The sequence below is a fragment of the Oxyura jamaicensis genome, chromosome Z (genome assembly GCF_011077185.1).
Source record: "Oxyura jamaicensis isolate SHBP4307 breed ruddy duck chromosome Z, BPBGC_Ojam_1.0, whole genome shotgun sequence".
Taxonomy (NCBI): Eukaryota; Metazoa; Chordata; class Aves; order Anseriformes; family Anatidae; genus Oxyura; species Oxyura jamaicensis.
In genome coordinates, this window is record NC_048926.1 from 64,202,762 (window position 1) to 64,218,943 (window position 16,182).

Below are 16,182 nucleotides of genomic sequence, written 5' to 3' on the forward strand. Positions count from 1 at the left end.
TGGCTGGAAATCCCTGTAGACATATCTCACATCTTTAACATATGTTACAGTCACTGGCTAAACCAGTCACTAGACTTCAGTTCCTCTCCAAAGCTGAGAACAAACCTTGGCACTCTGTTTCTCCCACACTCCACTACTGGTAAGCAAATAGTTCTAGCAAAATGTATGGGATATCTCCTTCCAGTCAATCCCAAAAGGACTACCATTACTGCTTTTTGTTACAGTGAGAGAAACCCTGTACAGAGACCATAAGACACATTGTCTTGACCTTCAAAACAGCACAGATTGAAGATCTGGGAGTTTGCAAACTCTGACATTTGTTTTTCTGATGTTCTTTTATATTGGTTATATAATTTAGTGTAGGAGAAAGTGCATTTTAAAAAATGGTTAAGGGTTGATACAGGGCATTTATAGAACAACATGTAAATTGTAAGGTAGAAGTGTTTCATATTTTGTTAGCCTAACCACAGTGTTATATTTTCAAAAGCACACAAGCACTTTGGAATTTGTTCCTGGAGTTTAAGATACTATTGTCCTAAAATATTTTGTTACTGTATCTCTTCAGAGAAGGAAGTAAGGAAATGAATCACATCCTTATTCAGACTATATCAGCCAAATTAATGCATATATATCCTCAGAGGTAGGTTAATTTAAGCACTATGTTGAATGGAAGGGACCTCCCAGACTATTTGTTGTGCTGACTGAACCAGTAGTTTTTAGCTGTCAGGTGATAAAATAATCTGTATCTGGTAATTTCTACACTTATGCGGTTAAATGGAGAATAAATTCTTTGTGCATGTTCTTCAAGTGACACTGGACAGTGATGTACAAACCCTACTTCACTTAGAGAAGAAGACATATCGAAGAGGAACTTGCAAAATGAACTCTACCACTCTACATGAAAGGCATTTGGGATAATTTTAAGATTTCTTTCTCTAAAAAAGGTCTAAACAGAATATGGTTAGTGCTAATCTTGAAAATTTATTTACTGCTACCCTATTTTAAGCTAATTAGTCAGACAAATGTATTTATTCTTTTGTTGTAAAACTGTGGGCTAGGAGTATTGTCTCCATTATAACACTTATAACTTAGAATTTTTCAAAAATTAGTATTTTCAACTTTTACATTTATGTTTCCAGGGAATATCAAAACTGTCAGAGTCATGTTGCCAATATAATGTATGATTATGAAACTAAAGACAACTAGTACATGCAGGTCAATAGAGTATTTTTTCAAAAGTCACATTAATGATTGCTTGTGGTGCTTCTTTTCAGACATACTGACCAGAACTACACGTTTTGAGTATGGATGGTTTATTGCACTATTTATCTGAAATCGATTCATAACATTCTGGAATGTTACCACTACATTTGATGTGAACCCAGCCATTCCCCTGTTAGAACAGACTTTTAATGCATACCAGGCAAGTCAATTTACTAGTGTCCTCTGACTTCCAAAATCTACATTTCATAATAATTTCCTGTCTGTCCTGCACCTACGCAGTTATTAAAACATGCCACACACTCCAGTGTAATGGCAGTACTTCAGATAAAATGCCCCACAAAGCACTGATAGTGTAAACATTAACAGTTGACTCAGTTTATACTATTTAATAGCTTGGGGTACAAGTGAGTTTCATTGCAGAGATGAAACAAACTGACTCAATGGAAACCTGACACAATCTCAGCCGTGACCTGTCCTAGTCATTTATATGAAGCCTGCAATATATTTAAAGTTCAGACTGACTCCAGCAAGGAATTAAATTCACTTTACTCTTTCTGCTGCCAGGCTGCTGTACCTTCTGTTCATGGACAACAGATCAGATAGGAGGCAAGACAATGCTGCTGATTTTACTCCCTGGCTGTGTTAACCTCACCTCTTCCTGACTGACCCTGGCATGCACCTTTGAAAATGTCTTCTGCCTGCTGTTTCTACTATTAGTGTCATTGTTCATCATGCAGTCCTGCTCTTTGTGGGGCTTTTCTGAGAGTTCTTCAGATCTGCAAAATATCACAGATCTGTGCAGGCACTCAGAAGCACAAGAGATGAGGAGAGCCCAGAGACACTTCCTTCAGAAATAAGCATCAGGAAATACAAAGATACAGAAAAAAAAAAAAAAAAAAAAAAAGTGCAGATGACTTTTTTTTTTTTTTTTTTTTCCTGAGCACCTTTTAGTTCTACTAGACTATAAAACTTCAAAACAAAGGCTTTACAGATTTAACATAATACTGCAATGTTAGACTTCCTCAAGTGAATACAGAACAATGTAAGAAGTACAGACCATAAAGAAATTTTTTATCAAAGAATTTCTTTTATGATTGTATAAATAGTTTCCTAGAAAAAGAGTAGAGCAAAAGTGAAGGAACTCTACTAAGAAAAGAAAGAAACTTGCACCTTGGGAAGCTCCCTTACTATATCATTACTTCTTTTGTGTTTAAGCTTTTGGTAAAAATAAAAATAAAAAATGACAACAATGGGCAAATTTTGATGCCATCAGCACATCTCAAGTCCCACTGATTTCAGCAGGACAAGTGGTAAAATAAACACTATCAAGCACTAATGGGTATTAAGCTTATGTTTTTAAACTAAGCATTTATTCTCCACCTTACCATTGCTGGAAAATACCAAGGACCTGCGCACTTTGATCACATACATTACACAAAAGCAGTGAGAATCATTTTAATATAGATTTATGTCATAGGTAAAGACTACAGTACTTCTCTAGAACAGATTTGGAGGGAAAATGATTCCATAGCTAAAACCACATGACCTGAAGAAATGACAGACTCATTATTACTTCTTTTTAACTTTGCCTAATCATGTACAAAGGGGAATAACATTCACACACTGAATTCAGAATAACCTGAGAACCACTTTCAGATTCAGGGAAAATGTATTATTTTTCTACAAAACCTACTCAGACTTTGCAGAAGACAACATTCAAGGACAAACTTAAATTTTCGGAGTATATGGAGTGCTCTCAATGGCTATTTTTGATAAGATTTTTTATTAGAGAGTTTTCCAGAAAGGGAAATGGTATGCATGTGGGAACAATGGCATGTGTAGGCAACGTAATGTTTCCTGAACATGATTTGAATTTGATTTGCAGAACAGCTCTCTCTACTCACTTGTGCTAGAATCTGCAGATACGCAATTCTGGAAATTCATCCGAGGAATATGTAATATATTACCTTTGTATCCTAAGAAGTAGGGCAGCAAGTCCATAGGGGTCCAGTCAAAAGGAATGCGCTCGGCATGAAACAGAGCATGATGTGTATTTATAAGATTAGGTTTAGTATTCACTAGAATTTCTGAGCATATTTTCACTTGATAATTAAAGTATATATATAACTGAGAAAAAGGTAGTTGGTTAAAGGTAGCCACCTACTCACTTGAATAAGTATGTGGAAGTCACCATAATAAATAAATAAATAAATAAATAAATAAATAAATAAATAGTTAATTATTGTCAAGCTTATTACATGGTAAATTTCATATTCTACTGAGACTGTCCTAAGACTTTTGCATTAAAATTGGTACAACTGTTTAAAAATCAAAGTGTGACTGGGGTCAATGAAGTGACTATATAAAAATGTCACCTTTTAACAGCCCTTCTCCTGGTCTGTATTGACTAATAGTTGCTCTTTCTTCTATTTGTCTATGATTGGATTTATTTTTTTACCACTTTTAATTGCTGGTAGTTGTATAGAATTAACACAGTTGTGGAAGAATGAGCTAGATACTTTTTCATTTATATAAGATAAGCAGATTTATTAGATAGTCTTGGATTCTTTAACCTTTATTTTCTGTGATCTAGTGTGATCGAAAAAAAAAAAAAAAGCTTTACTTTTAAATCATAGGTTAGATTTTCATGAATGTATGATATTGAAGCCCCTCAGAAGAAAAAATGCAATACAGAAAATCTACAAGACATTGAAACACACAACCTCCTGTTACATCATAGTTACAGTCATTTGAAAGCCGCATATTAAGCATTTTCCTGCATAGCACCTGTCGAAACAATCACTAGTGTTTTATACCTGGAGTGCTTGATCACTGCACTCATCTAAAATATATTTTTGATTAAATACACTAGTAATATTCCATATATTCTCAAAAATCTCTAACCCGAGAAGAATGGAGTTAAGGTTTCATTTTTTTCTAACCTTATGAAAGATTTCACTTTCTGCATGAGAAAAATCAGATAATTTATTGGGATATTCCAGATAATTTCAAACTATTCTGGAGATTAAATGTTGACATTAAGAGGGCCTGACTACATTAAAAATAAATAAATAAAAAATCAAAAGGGCTGGGACACCTCTCCTGTGGAAAAAAAAAAATAAAATGAGAGAGCTGGGATGTTCAGCCTGGAGAAGAGATCGTTCCAGGGGGAACTCATTGCAGCCTTTCAGTACTTGAAGGAGAATTACAAACAGGATAAAGAGCAATTATTTTTATGGGCTAATAATGATAGGACATGGAGTAATGGTTTTAAACTGAAAGGGGATAGATTTAGATCAGATAAAAGGAAGAAATTGTTTGCTCAGAGGGTGATGAGGCACTGGCATAGGTTGCCCAGAGCAGCTGTGGATGCCCCATCCCTGGAGGCCTTCAAGGCCAGGCTGGATGGGGCTTTGGGCAACGTGGTCTGGTGGGAATTCTCCCTGCCCATGCTAGGGGGGTTGGAGTTAGATAGTCTTAAAGGTCCCTTCAACTGAAACCATTCTGTGATTCTAAGATCCTAATCTGACCTGCAAAGAGGAATGAACTAATCTTTTGTCAGTCTACTTAAGAAACACAACTCCAACTAATATCAAATGTAACAAACAAACAAACAAACAAAAAGACTGAAAACATTACCTATTAGGAATCTACAAGATAAGAACTGCTGAAAAAGGGCATTTGATTTATGAGGTAGGAATCCCTTGAGCATCAATAAAGAATGCAAACATGGAAACTAGCTGCAATTCTTTTCTGGAACCAGTGATGAGTGATGTAGCTTTACATATCCTAGTTTCACATTTTAAGAAAAACTGAGAAAAAGACCAGTGTTAATAGACAATGTGGTGAGAAATGGAGTGATCTAGCACCTGAATATTTAAGCAGGCCTACCACACTGCGTAGCATGAAATGAGCACCCAGCTGACAATGCTATACAAATAAATTGTCCTGGAAGTGAGCATTTTGCAAACAACTGAAATTTGCACTGAGGCAGCTAGAGACGAAAAGAAACTAAAGCTGTTTATATCCCGAATACTGAGCACAAAACTATGCCACATAAATAGGCTGAGACAGGTTGATTGAAGAGCCATAAGACTTTGGTAAAGATTCCCATTTTGTCACAATACTACGTGCCTATACCTTGGTTTCTGTTCCTAGAGCAGCTACTGTCCCCAGTAATGCAACAGGGCAACTCACTTATCTCCGACAGTGTCTCTGCAAAGACATTAGTTTTAATGTATTCTTGTAAAAACCTTTTATAACTTCTGATAAAAAATGGTGTAAGTTCTCAATACTACATCCAAGAATTGAATTACAGTGAATTAACTGACACATCTGTCAGGAGACATGATTTTGACTGTCACAGCATTTCTGCCTGCCTTTTTTGTGCTTTGTAATGTGCAAGATACTGTTGAGTATGTGTGTCTATGAATATATGCATGAAAGGGAAAGAAAGAAAGGCATAATGACTATGTGTATAATAGACCTCAATGAAAACAAAAGCTAAATCAATCTGGGTTGCCGAGAGACCTAATATTCTATTATGATCAAAATAATGCCAAAGGAAATAGAGAGGTCAAGCAGCAGCAGCAAAAGATTCATCATCGGTCAGGGCAAGAGGATCAAAATAAACTCTGAGGAGTATTGTTTCACACTGCAGAGGAAAGGATCCTGCCTGAGCTGGAGCCAAGACACCTTCTTTGAAAGATATTGCCACAGTTGCAATGTGTTACAATCACTAATAATAATAATAATAATAATAATGACAACTAAATATCAGACAGCAACATGCTCAATCTTCAACTGGTAACAGAATTATATTTTTATTCTTTTTAAAAACTGGACTGATAATTATTTTACTTTGTGGCATTATTAGGAATTTCTCCACCATCAAAGAAAGATTAACATTATGAGAACCCAGAGGGATTAGAGAATCAAGAAAACTGTAACTGTTTAGACCAAAGATTTGGCAAAACATAATGGTGCCTTGAGGTGCTGGAGCATTAAATGCCAAAAGTATTTGTAGCTTTAGAATTGTGACAGGCTCAGGATTTGGAATTACAGAATTGTTAATGTTGGCAGCTTTGTTAGAGGGCAGCTGACTCCCAATGATCTTCATTTTGTTCTCAAAGCAGAACATGAACAGTTCACAAAAGTTCTGTTGATGGAGGAAGAGCCAGATTAGACAGCTTCCCTGCAATAAAAAGTTACAAGAGAGTAGGGCAGTCTGCCCGTTCAGCAATTAAGTTGGAATAATAAGCAGATCTGGCTAGTTTCAAAACATCTCTGTACACATTTATATGGTCCAAACTTGTAAGTGTACACGCAGTCAAGAAGTCCTCAAACAGCATTTAACTTGCAGCCCAGAACATTCATTTTGAATACATCTGCCAAAAAGAGGTTTTCAGAAATGGTGTGCCCGTTAGGACATTGTGAGGGTGGTTCAGCTATTATAACTTTAGAAAAAAAACTGGGAACTTCATGAGGTAATCAGTAATATAATAGGGAGCAGTTTTTGTCTGGCAAAAAAGTATGTAAGTATATTCAATTAAAAATAACTAGAAAAGTGAGGTAACAAAAACTTTTTTTTTTTTTTTTTTTTTTTTCCTCAGGCTTTATTGCATTAAGATTTGGGGGGATTTGGCCAAGAATAAGTGTTAGGAGCAAGTTTAAAAAAGAAATAGTGGCACTTAGCTCCTCCTTTTATCTCCAAAGTCTCTTATGAGTATCATTAATACAGCAGATGGTTGTCCTCCAGATGAAGAAACCAGGTCAGCTAAAAAAATATAGGTCTTGATCCTACATGGAGTAAGCATGGGTATAGACTTCATATGTAAAAATGCTGTTTGAAATCAATGGAATAAACTTCATGTGAACAGCTAAATACATACAAAGTATTTGGGAAGGGGAGGTGGCAAGGGGAGGTGGCTTTGGCTGTTTGTTGCAGGACACAGATGAAACCATTGCAGAACAGAAGTAGGACTTTGGAATCTCCCATTCCCACTGGCTCTGCCTTTTATAGCCTATTGCAAATAGAGATCGCACTGTCACAACTCATTCCCAGCAACTGAAGAAAAGATGACTTTATAAGGCACTGCCCACACCTCTGGCACCTTCTGAGGTGATAACTTGTGTCGGAACAGCTTCATTTTATATGTTTTTCCTTCAAGTGGCCATCTCAGAGTTATTTAACTGATGTTAGCACAGAGTTAAACTTTACAGATAAAAGGGATGAGAATGATAAAGAACAAGGGAAAAATCTGAGATGCTCTGCCGGTATCTGAAATGGACTCAAGTATTCAAGGGGAAGGGGGAAGGGGAATAACAGGAGTTAATCTGCCGCACAGGAAACATGGGAAAAAATGTAAAATATCCCCTTGTTCCTGCAGCATAGGGGAAGCAGGCTAGTGCCTAGACAAGAAACATGAGCAGAAAAAAAAAAAAAAAGAAAAAAAAAAGAAAAAAAAAGAAAAAAAAGAAAAAAGAAAAAAGTTGCAATGCCTTAAAATGAAGTGCAGGACTGAGGCAGAGTGACAACACAGGAAAACTGGATTTTTGTTATTCAATGGCTGCATCTTCTGTGACACATCTGCCCCAAACAACTTGTGATCTCAGCTGATCTCCCGGGAAGTCCCACGATGACAGTTTCATTTAGACTATAGGACAACTCAGAGCCTGCACTCTGTAGCAGAATTATGTGCTGCCAGAGGATCAACCTGTACAACCTGTGTAACTTTAGTGCTCACAGTGGTTTTGGTTCTGTCCTTCTACTATAGGCCTGTTTCTATTATGGCACTGAAATAGCCAAAAAAAAAAAAAAACAAAAACAAAAACATGAACCTAGAAAACAAAGTCAAACAGCAATCTATAGACAATCGTAAGACATACAATTCTTCTTTTTCCAGTGCACCTATCAGAAGTAATACAAGCCTGGGAGGCAGCATCCAAGAGTCCTAGATGTTCTTCAGCTGTCACTGCTTGTAGTATAAGGTACATGGCATGTACTGCAATAATAATTCCCAATGAACTAGTGATATTCTTCCAGAGAGGATGGAGCACAAAGATGGCAGCTTCATCTAAAGCCTAAGGAATACAGTACAGCGGTTTGATCCAATTGCCACTGGTAGTAGCCACAGAACTGAAGTGTTCAGACTGCTTATTTTATGAATTTCACAGTGAAAATTCATTCAGTGGAAAGTGGTCCAGAAGTGAATCGATTTCCTCTGCCTGTGCCCTTAAATTTGATGAAAAGAGTCTTTGGTAAAGCTACTGAAAGTCCTATTTGTGGCAGCTAGACCATAAAGTACTGTGTTGTTCTTGGAGCTAACTCTGAAACTGGCACGTTTAAGATTTGGGGGTTTAACTGCTTGTTGCAAAATCTTCTCTAAATTGCATCCACATAGGTTTTGCCTTTTTATCTTATGCCTTTTTCCCCCATATTAATTACTAGCAGAGAATTCTTCAGTTACTTCTGCATGATGAAGAAGAGGATAACGTATCACTGTTTGTTCTATTTTAGGAAACTGAGCAATTTGCTACACCCTCTATGGCTTCAGTGTTTATTTTTGTAAGATTAAAGACAGAGTGCATATGGGAGTAATTCTGATACTTCTCTTTGTGGATGAATCATACAGCACAGTTGGATGCATTGGGAAATCATATCATAATGTGTTTTATTATCAGAAAGGGTCATAAGCTGTAAGTGATAGAAGTTGAAGCTAGGGGAGAAAACAGGAGGTTGATGGCACCCCAGAGTGGCTGAGGCTGGCAGGATCTCTGGATGCTGTCTGCCCCAAGCCCCCTGCTCAGGCAGGGCCACCTACAGCCACTTGCACAGGACCACGTCCAGGCAGTGCATGAACATCCCCGAAGATGGAGACTCCACAACCCATCTGGGCAACCTGTGCCGCTGCTCTGTGAAAAAGTGCTTTCTGATGTTCAGTGGGAGCCTCCTGTCATTCAGTCTGTGCCTGCTGCCTGCCTCTGTCCTCTGCGCACCCTCCCTTCAGGTACTTGTACACACTGATGAGATCCCCCTGAGCATCCTCTTCTCCAGGCTGAGCAGTTCCAGCTTTCTCGGCTTCTCCTCACAGGAGAGGTGCTCTGGGCCCTCAATCATTTTTGTGGCCCTTCATTGGACTCTCTCCAGTATGTCCATGTGTCTCTCTTGTACCTAGAGCCCAACACTGGTCTCCAACCATTCAATCCTGCATTAAAAGTGGCTTAAAGAAAAAAAAAAATAGTAATTTTATTTTATCTTCTGATTTGGTATGTTAGTTAACTTAAATCTTTGAATTTTTTCAAGTTAAACATAACTTTCAGTGACGCTATAGGGAAGAGTTCTGAAGAAAAATGTGGGGCAGGAAGAAAGATTTCAGCAAGATCTGTACGTGTGTAGGACAGCTGCATGTTTTAGCTCAGCTACTTGAAAGCTTTGATCATAGCAAAAGCACTAGCATGACCTACCAAGCATAATTTCCCAGGTAGATATCTCTTAACCTTTTTATCTCAGTCCTTAGTTGTGTGAGGGAAGAGGAATCCACTCCTTTTCCATTCAAAAAGTCCACTGCAGTTAGCCACGTTCCCTAAGCCCAACTAGACACCAGAAGGGGTACAGAAGCAGACAAATGGAGGCTGGCAACAGGATGGGAGTGCAAGGTGGGCAAATAGTCGCCAGAATCCACCACAAATACTGGGAGGAACTGCACTGTTTTCATTCCCTGCCCTTCCTTTACCCGTGTAAAATTGGACCTGTCAGTGATGAGGCCTCAGTGAGCTGGCTTTTTTCACTGATCTTCTGACAACTACTCTGTAAAAAAAAGAAGGGGGGATCTTCTCAAACAACATCATCATCAGGTTGGTCTGACACACCGCACTGCTGCATGAGTATGTTGTGATACGAAGAACCATACACAACCTGCTGCTTGGGGTGCACAGTAGGAGAGAATAAAGAGTGGGACGCCTCCTTTCGGGAACAACCCACAATTAAGTCACATTAAGTGCAACATAAAAAGGCATCCTCACAGTGTAATAAATAAAGTTTCTGAATCTGACTTGTCCTGTTGCACCCTTAAGAAATCCCATCTGTTGTGTTTTGCTGTTGTTGTTTTGTTTTTTATCACATCACAGACTTCCTCCTACAGTCAGTCTTCCTTGCTGATAGCAGTATCTCATGGGCCATGGGCTAGGCCCTGTACCATCTCCTTTGGGTCTCAGATGCATACCAGTTCCCTTCTTCAATTACTGGAGAAATGGCCTTGAAGGAGAACAAATTAAGGAGTGTAGGCCACGAAGAATGAAAAGTAACACACAGCTCCATTTCAAGTGATAGAGAACAATCTTCTCACCAACTTTATTAAGTTCCTTACCCTCAGCAACATACCATAATGTGCAGGAGCCAAATATGAAAAGGGAATCCAGTTCTAGCATTACGGATTCTGAAGTGAGTGCCTACTCTGGCTGCTTACTTTTATTTTCAATTCCATCTACTGCAGAGATCTCATTTTGAAAAGTTTAATGGGTAATTATGAGAAACACAAAAGGTCTTGATCCAATGCCTCTTCCTCTTCCCTTGGAGTTTAGTAGGAAATATTCCTTTGATGATATTTGGATGTAATGCTGTAATCAGAGCCTCATATCTGACGATATGTTACAGCTGCATGTTGGACAGATGAAACCATGAAAACTTTTGGCTACGTTTGTCTTGCTGAATAATCATGGCTCTCAGTCACTAGACTTTACCTTCAGAAAGGGAAAAAAAGGGTCAGTAAAAGCAGCTGAACTCCCCAAACAGCTCCCTATATATGGTACTCATCTCTCAGCCTACTGTTCCTGACATGCTGAGTGAAGAGCAAGATAGTTCTGTTAATCATCTTTAGGTGTTTTTTAGCTGGCAGCTTCTGAAACATCTAATTCAGTCCTTCTGCAATAACCAAACGTCCTTTGGTCTTCAAAGAATATCCCAGTCTAATCAAAGTGGCTTCATTTTATTTCTCTGCATTTTTCTCAAAGTCCAATGCTGCTATTCTTATTCCCTATGTGGTTGAACATAAATAAGTAAAAATATAATTCCACCAAGGTGCAGGAACAATGACTGAATTAAAAAGAAATGAAAATAATGGAAATATACGATCTATAATTACAATCATGAAAAAGGATATGCCAACATGAGTTATACCGATATTTCTTGAAAATAAAAAGAATAACCATCCTTGAAACATTCTGAACAAGTTTCTTCATAAAACAAAGAAACTCAGCTATATCTTACTCATCTGGAATTTGAGTAAAGACTGGATTTTACTCCACTAATTAGCCACTACAGATATGTTATCACCAGAAAACTTTAGTAACACCTTCCTTCTGACTTCAAGTGAAAAAAGGATATAGAAGGCAGGATGCATGTCTGAGTGTGATTTGTGCTTATTACTTTTTTCATTCTATCTTCTGTGTCTGTGCATGTGTGCGTGCACTTTGGGGATTTCTTGTGGAAAAAAAATGGCACACAACATAAACATCATCTGCTTATCTTTTCATGGATTCTTCTTTGCTATTTCAGTGTTTCAATTTTGTAAATGAGGATATAGAAAAATGAACTAACATAATAACTAAACATTTTTAGTAGAATAACTAGAGTAAATCTCTCCAAGTTCTATTGAAATTATGACACTGATCATGAGATGGGGCTAAAAGTCAAGTGTAGGCTGTGAGTACATAATATCTCATATGGAATCATAGAATCATGGAATGTCTTGGGTTGAAAGGGACCTTAAAGATCTAACTCCAACCCCCCTGCCATAGGCAGGGACAGTTCCCACTAGATCAGGTTGGCCAAAGCCCCAAACAGCCTGGCCTTGAACACCTCCAGGGATGGGACATCCACAGCTTCTCTGGGCAGCCTGTGCCAGGGCCTCACCACCCTCTGAGTGAAGAATGTCTTCCTTATATCTGATCTAAAAAAATCCTCTTCCATTCCCCCTTGTCCTATCATTATCTACCTGAGCATAGTCCTTTTCTGCCTTTTTTATAAGCTCCCTTTAGGTACTGGAAGGCCATTGTGAAGTCTCCCTGGAGCCTTCTCTTCTCCAGGCTGAACATCCCCAGATCTCTCTCAGCCTGTCTTCACAGGAGAGGTGCTCCAGCCCTCTGATCATCTCTGTGTCCCTACTCTAACAGGCCCACATCCTTCTGGTACTGGGGGCCCCAGACCTGGATGCAGCACTGCCCACCCCTCTGTTGGTGCAGCCCAGGACGCAGTTGGCCTGCTGGGCTGCAAGCACTCCCTGCTGGCTCATGTCGAGCTTTTTGTCCACCAGAACCCCCAGGTCCTTCTTTGCAGGGCTGCTCTCAATGTGTTCGTCTCCCAGTCTGTGCTCCTGTCTGGGATTGCCCTGACCCAGGTGCAGCACCTTGCACTTGGACTTGTTGAATATCATTAGGTTTATGTGGGATCACTTGTCCAGCCCGTCCAGGTCCCTTTGATTGGCATCCGTTCCTTCTTTGGTATCAACTCACAACCACTTAGCTTGGTTCTGGTGCTGTGCTTGTACAAGTCTGTGCCAGGTCTCCAAGCAGCTCTTGACACCAGACTTTTGCGCCTTATTTAAGGCCTCATGAAGTCAATGGCAGCTCTGATGACACCTGAAATCAGGCCAGGCACTCATCACCTCTATTAGCCTGTTTACTTTACTTCTAAGCATATTTTCTTGCTACTGTTTTTAGAGAGTTTCTTTCAAAGTTTCTTGCAACACTTTCCAGGCGGTTATGTAAAATCCCTAGTTCATTTTGAAAGACACACCCTCAAAATACCAAACCCTCCTTTCAACAGCCAATATTTTTGTGAAAGAAATGGAACTGCCACCACAGCTTCCCAGCTTTTATGAATGACAATTTTAGAACCAAGGAACTAATTTCAGTAATTTCAAATACTTACCTAGAATCCTGAACGTGTACTTAATCTTTTAGCCATTACCTGCAGGATATTAATGATATTACTGACAGCAGCTGTGATAACTTACATCAGAAGCTTTTCTAGGTCTTAAAAGCACAGGTTTAGGGAAGGACAAATGCTCTCTACCTCATCCAACCCACTAGGACAACTCATGACTCTGAAGATGATCTTGCTGGAAAAGTGGATGCGAAGCTCAATATGAGCTCAGTGACTGATGGGCTCGTAACAGCCTCAGCCAGTCAGCTCCAAACGAAGCAGCTGAGACCTGTTCAAGATCCCAATAAAATTCACAGTTGGCTTTATCGGGTCCTTGCCCAGCAGGAAGAGACAAAGTTTCCAGGCAAGCTGAAGGTTAGATAAGGGACGCTGGCACTGCCTGGTTATCCAGTGTCAGACAGGATGCGAAGGCTTCGCACAGTGATACATAGGTCTGCTTATGCTGGAAGCAGTATCTCAGACAGGTAGTCTCACAGCAGCTTTGACTTGCTGTGATCCAGGATGAGCTGGTTGCACTTGATTTTTTTGTCAGCGTCCTGATGTCTTGTTAGCAGCAACCACTGGAAGAGACAGACTCAGCTGTCACTGCTGCTGGAAGAAGCTCCAGTGAAGACTTGTCAGTTCCTCGCACAACAGTAACTACTGGAAAATACAGAAGGGGGCTGCCGCTGAGCCACTGTTTTCTGTCTAGCAGTGAGGTAGTGACGTAAGTCTCTGTGCAGGCAGATTAGCTAAAAACTCTCATAAATCTTGTAAAGTTAGTGGGAAGGGAAGGAAACCTGAAGCCTCTACTTCACGTTTATGCCAGCTTGCTGCAGTCTGAACTTGTGTCTGTCTGCTCGGTTGTCCCTCGCCGGTGATCTGCTCCCCGCTCCAGCTTTCGCAGAGGAGCTCTTTCTAATGAATTGACCTGATGGCCACAGTCATCTTAGTTTCCTCTAGAAATTGGGACTGGGACACTTGACAATTTTGCTCATTCGGGCCATGGCTGAAATACGTCTTGTGATAGTATCTGTAGTCATGCGGTAGCCTACATTAGGTCTGAACACAGACACACCAATCACACCTCTATCTCTGAACTGGTAAGAGGTTCAGACACAACTATGGATAAGCTCAATTTAATCAGATCATAGCTGTGAAATGTCTCTTCTACCACTCTTACCTTCTGGCAGAAAAGACCTCATGTAGACACTCTTAGTCTCAGTAGAAAAACATGCCTAGCCAAGTCAATCCTTACAGGCTGCCAAATGTACAAATCCTACACTACCAAATGTAAAAATCCCACTCAGACAGAATGTGCAATTAATAGGGAAGCATCACAGACAGAAGACAGAGAGAAGAGAAGGTCAGCCAACGAGGACGCCCCTGCTGGAAGGCTTCACAAAAGTGCCGTTCATGTGCTCAAGTATCCTGCCTTGAGAGAGGCAAACACTGCTTTGCAAGAACAGAGTTTACACTGACGCTAAAGACGCAGAAGAAAAAAGATCCAAGCTCTAATTTACATTTCAAATGCTCATTTTGCTTTTCTAAATGATTTTAATCTAATTTCCTAATGACACTATAACTTATGAACTGTGTCATTAGAAGGCAACACCTTAGCTGTGGGTGACAATGCTTACCTTTTAGGGAAACATTTGCTGCATTAGATGTAATATACGTAGCCAATGTGTTTATGAAACAAGCACAAATTTTGTCTTCAGGTTCAAGAAGATTTACTGGTTCAAATTTACAGATTGGTATCTTAAGAGTGAAAACAGTAGTTTGCACGTCACTTGAGATATCAGCCTGCCTTTATAGCAATGTATTAGCACAACAGTTGTGAATAAACTCTGGATTTACAACACTACTATGCTCTTTTGCAAAAGGATACATATAAAACTGTCACTTCCCTGGCTCTGCTGTCTGAAGTTAGAGAATTCTGACACAAAACACTGCTAAATCTAAGAAAGTGCCTGGGTTTTCTGTCAACGGAGAGAGAGACAGGGCATAGCCCCAAAAAGGAAAAAGCTTTCCTGGAACTGAATTTTAAGCATTCACTGTAATCCCCTGCCTTTAGCAGCAACCACAACTGGCAATCTTAGGGGTGACTTTTTTCTCACTTGTCAGGTTGATGGAACGAAAGATGTGAAGGGAGAGATCTGTAAAAAGTGAGTTCCCTAGAAGCCTGCAGTACCAATGAAATGATAAGAATGCTAATGTTTAAAAAAGCCTGAACATTTTAGAACAGAGCAGTACATGGACTTTATCAATCTGATGTTTTAATGAGAAGAAAAATGCCACCAGTAGTTTGCCAAGCCAAAATCTCTCTATTTCTAAGAATACCACTGACATATCCCTAGATACAATCAAAGAAACATCTGCTCTCTTTCTACTCTGTTGCTTCTGCTAGAAACCAGGGCCATATTTTAAGATACATAAAAACGGACACGAGTAAATCAGCTTCCAGGTAGCATTTGTAGAATTTAATTTGAATCCTCCAAAGTCTATTTTGAACTGGAAAACAATAATCAACACAAGGTTTTTGAGCCTCTAATGAGGATTATCTGGAATTTAATGGATTAAATAATATAAATGATATTCTGTAATTTGTTTTACCATCCAAACCATTACTTTGTCAACTAAAACTCTGTGAATTGTGCCATCCAAAACACTGTGTAATTAAAGTATGGTTCCAGACATAGAGAAAATTTGGAATCCAGCACAGCATACTCAGTCTGAAGACTGAAAAAATAACAAAAGTTTCAATGGCTTTGTAATTACACTAAGCATTTCAGCATATAAAACACAACATGGAACCATATTTCTTAAAAGCAATTCCCAGTAAAAGGATATTAACACATCTGATCCCTGGGCTCTTTATTCCAAGTTCCTTTTCTTGTAGTCACACACTTAATTTTTTTTCATGCTACAGCGCTTCATATGAATGGATGATATAGACAAAAAAAAAAAACACCACCACCAGTAAAACATTTAGTGGTAATGTACAAAGGACAAATACCTACAGTTAGCAGTCT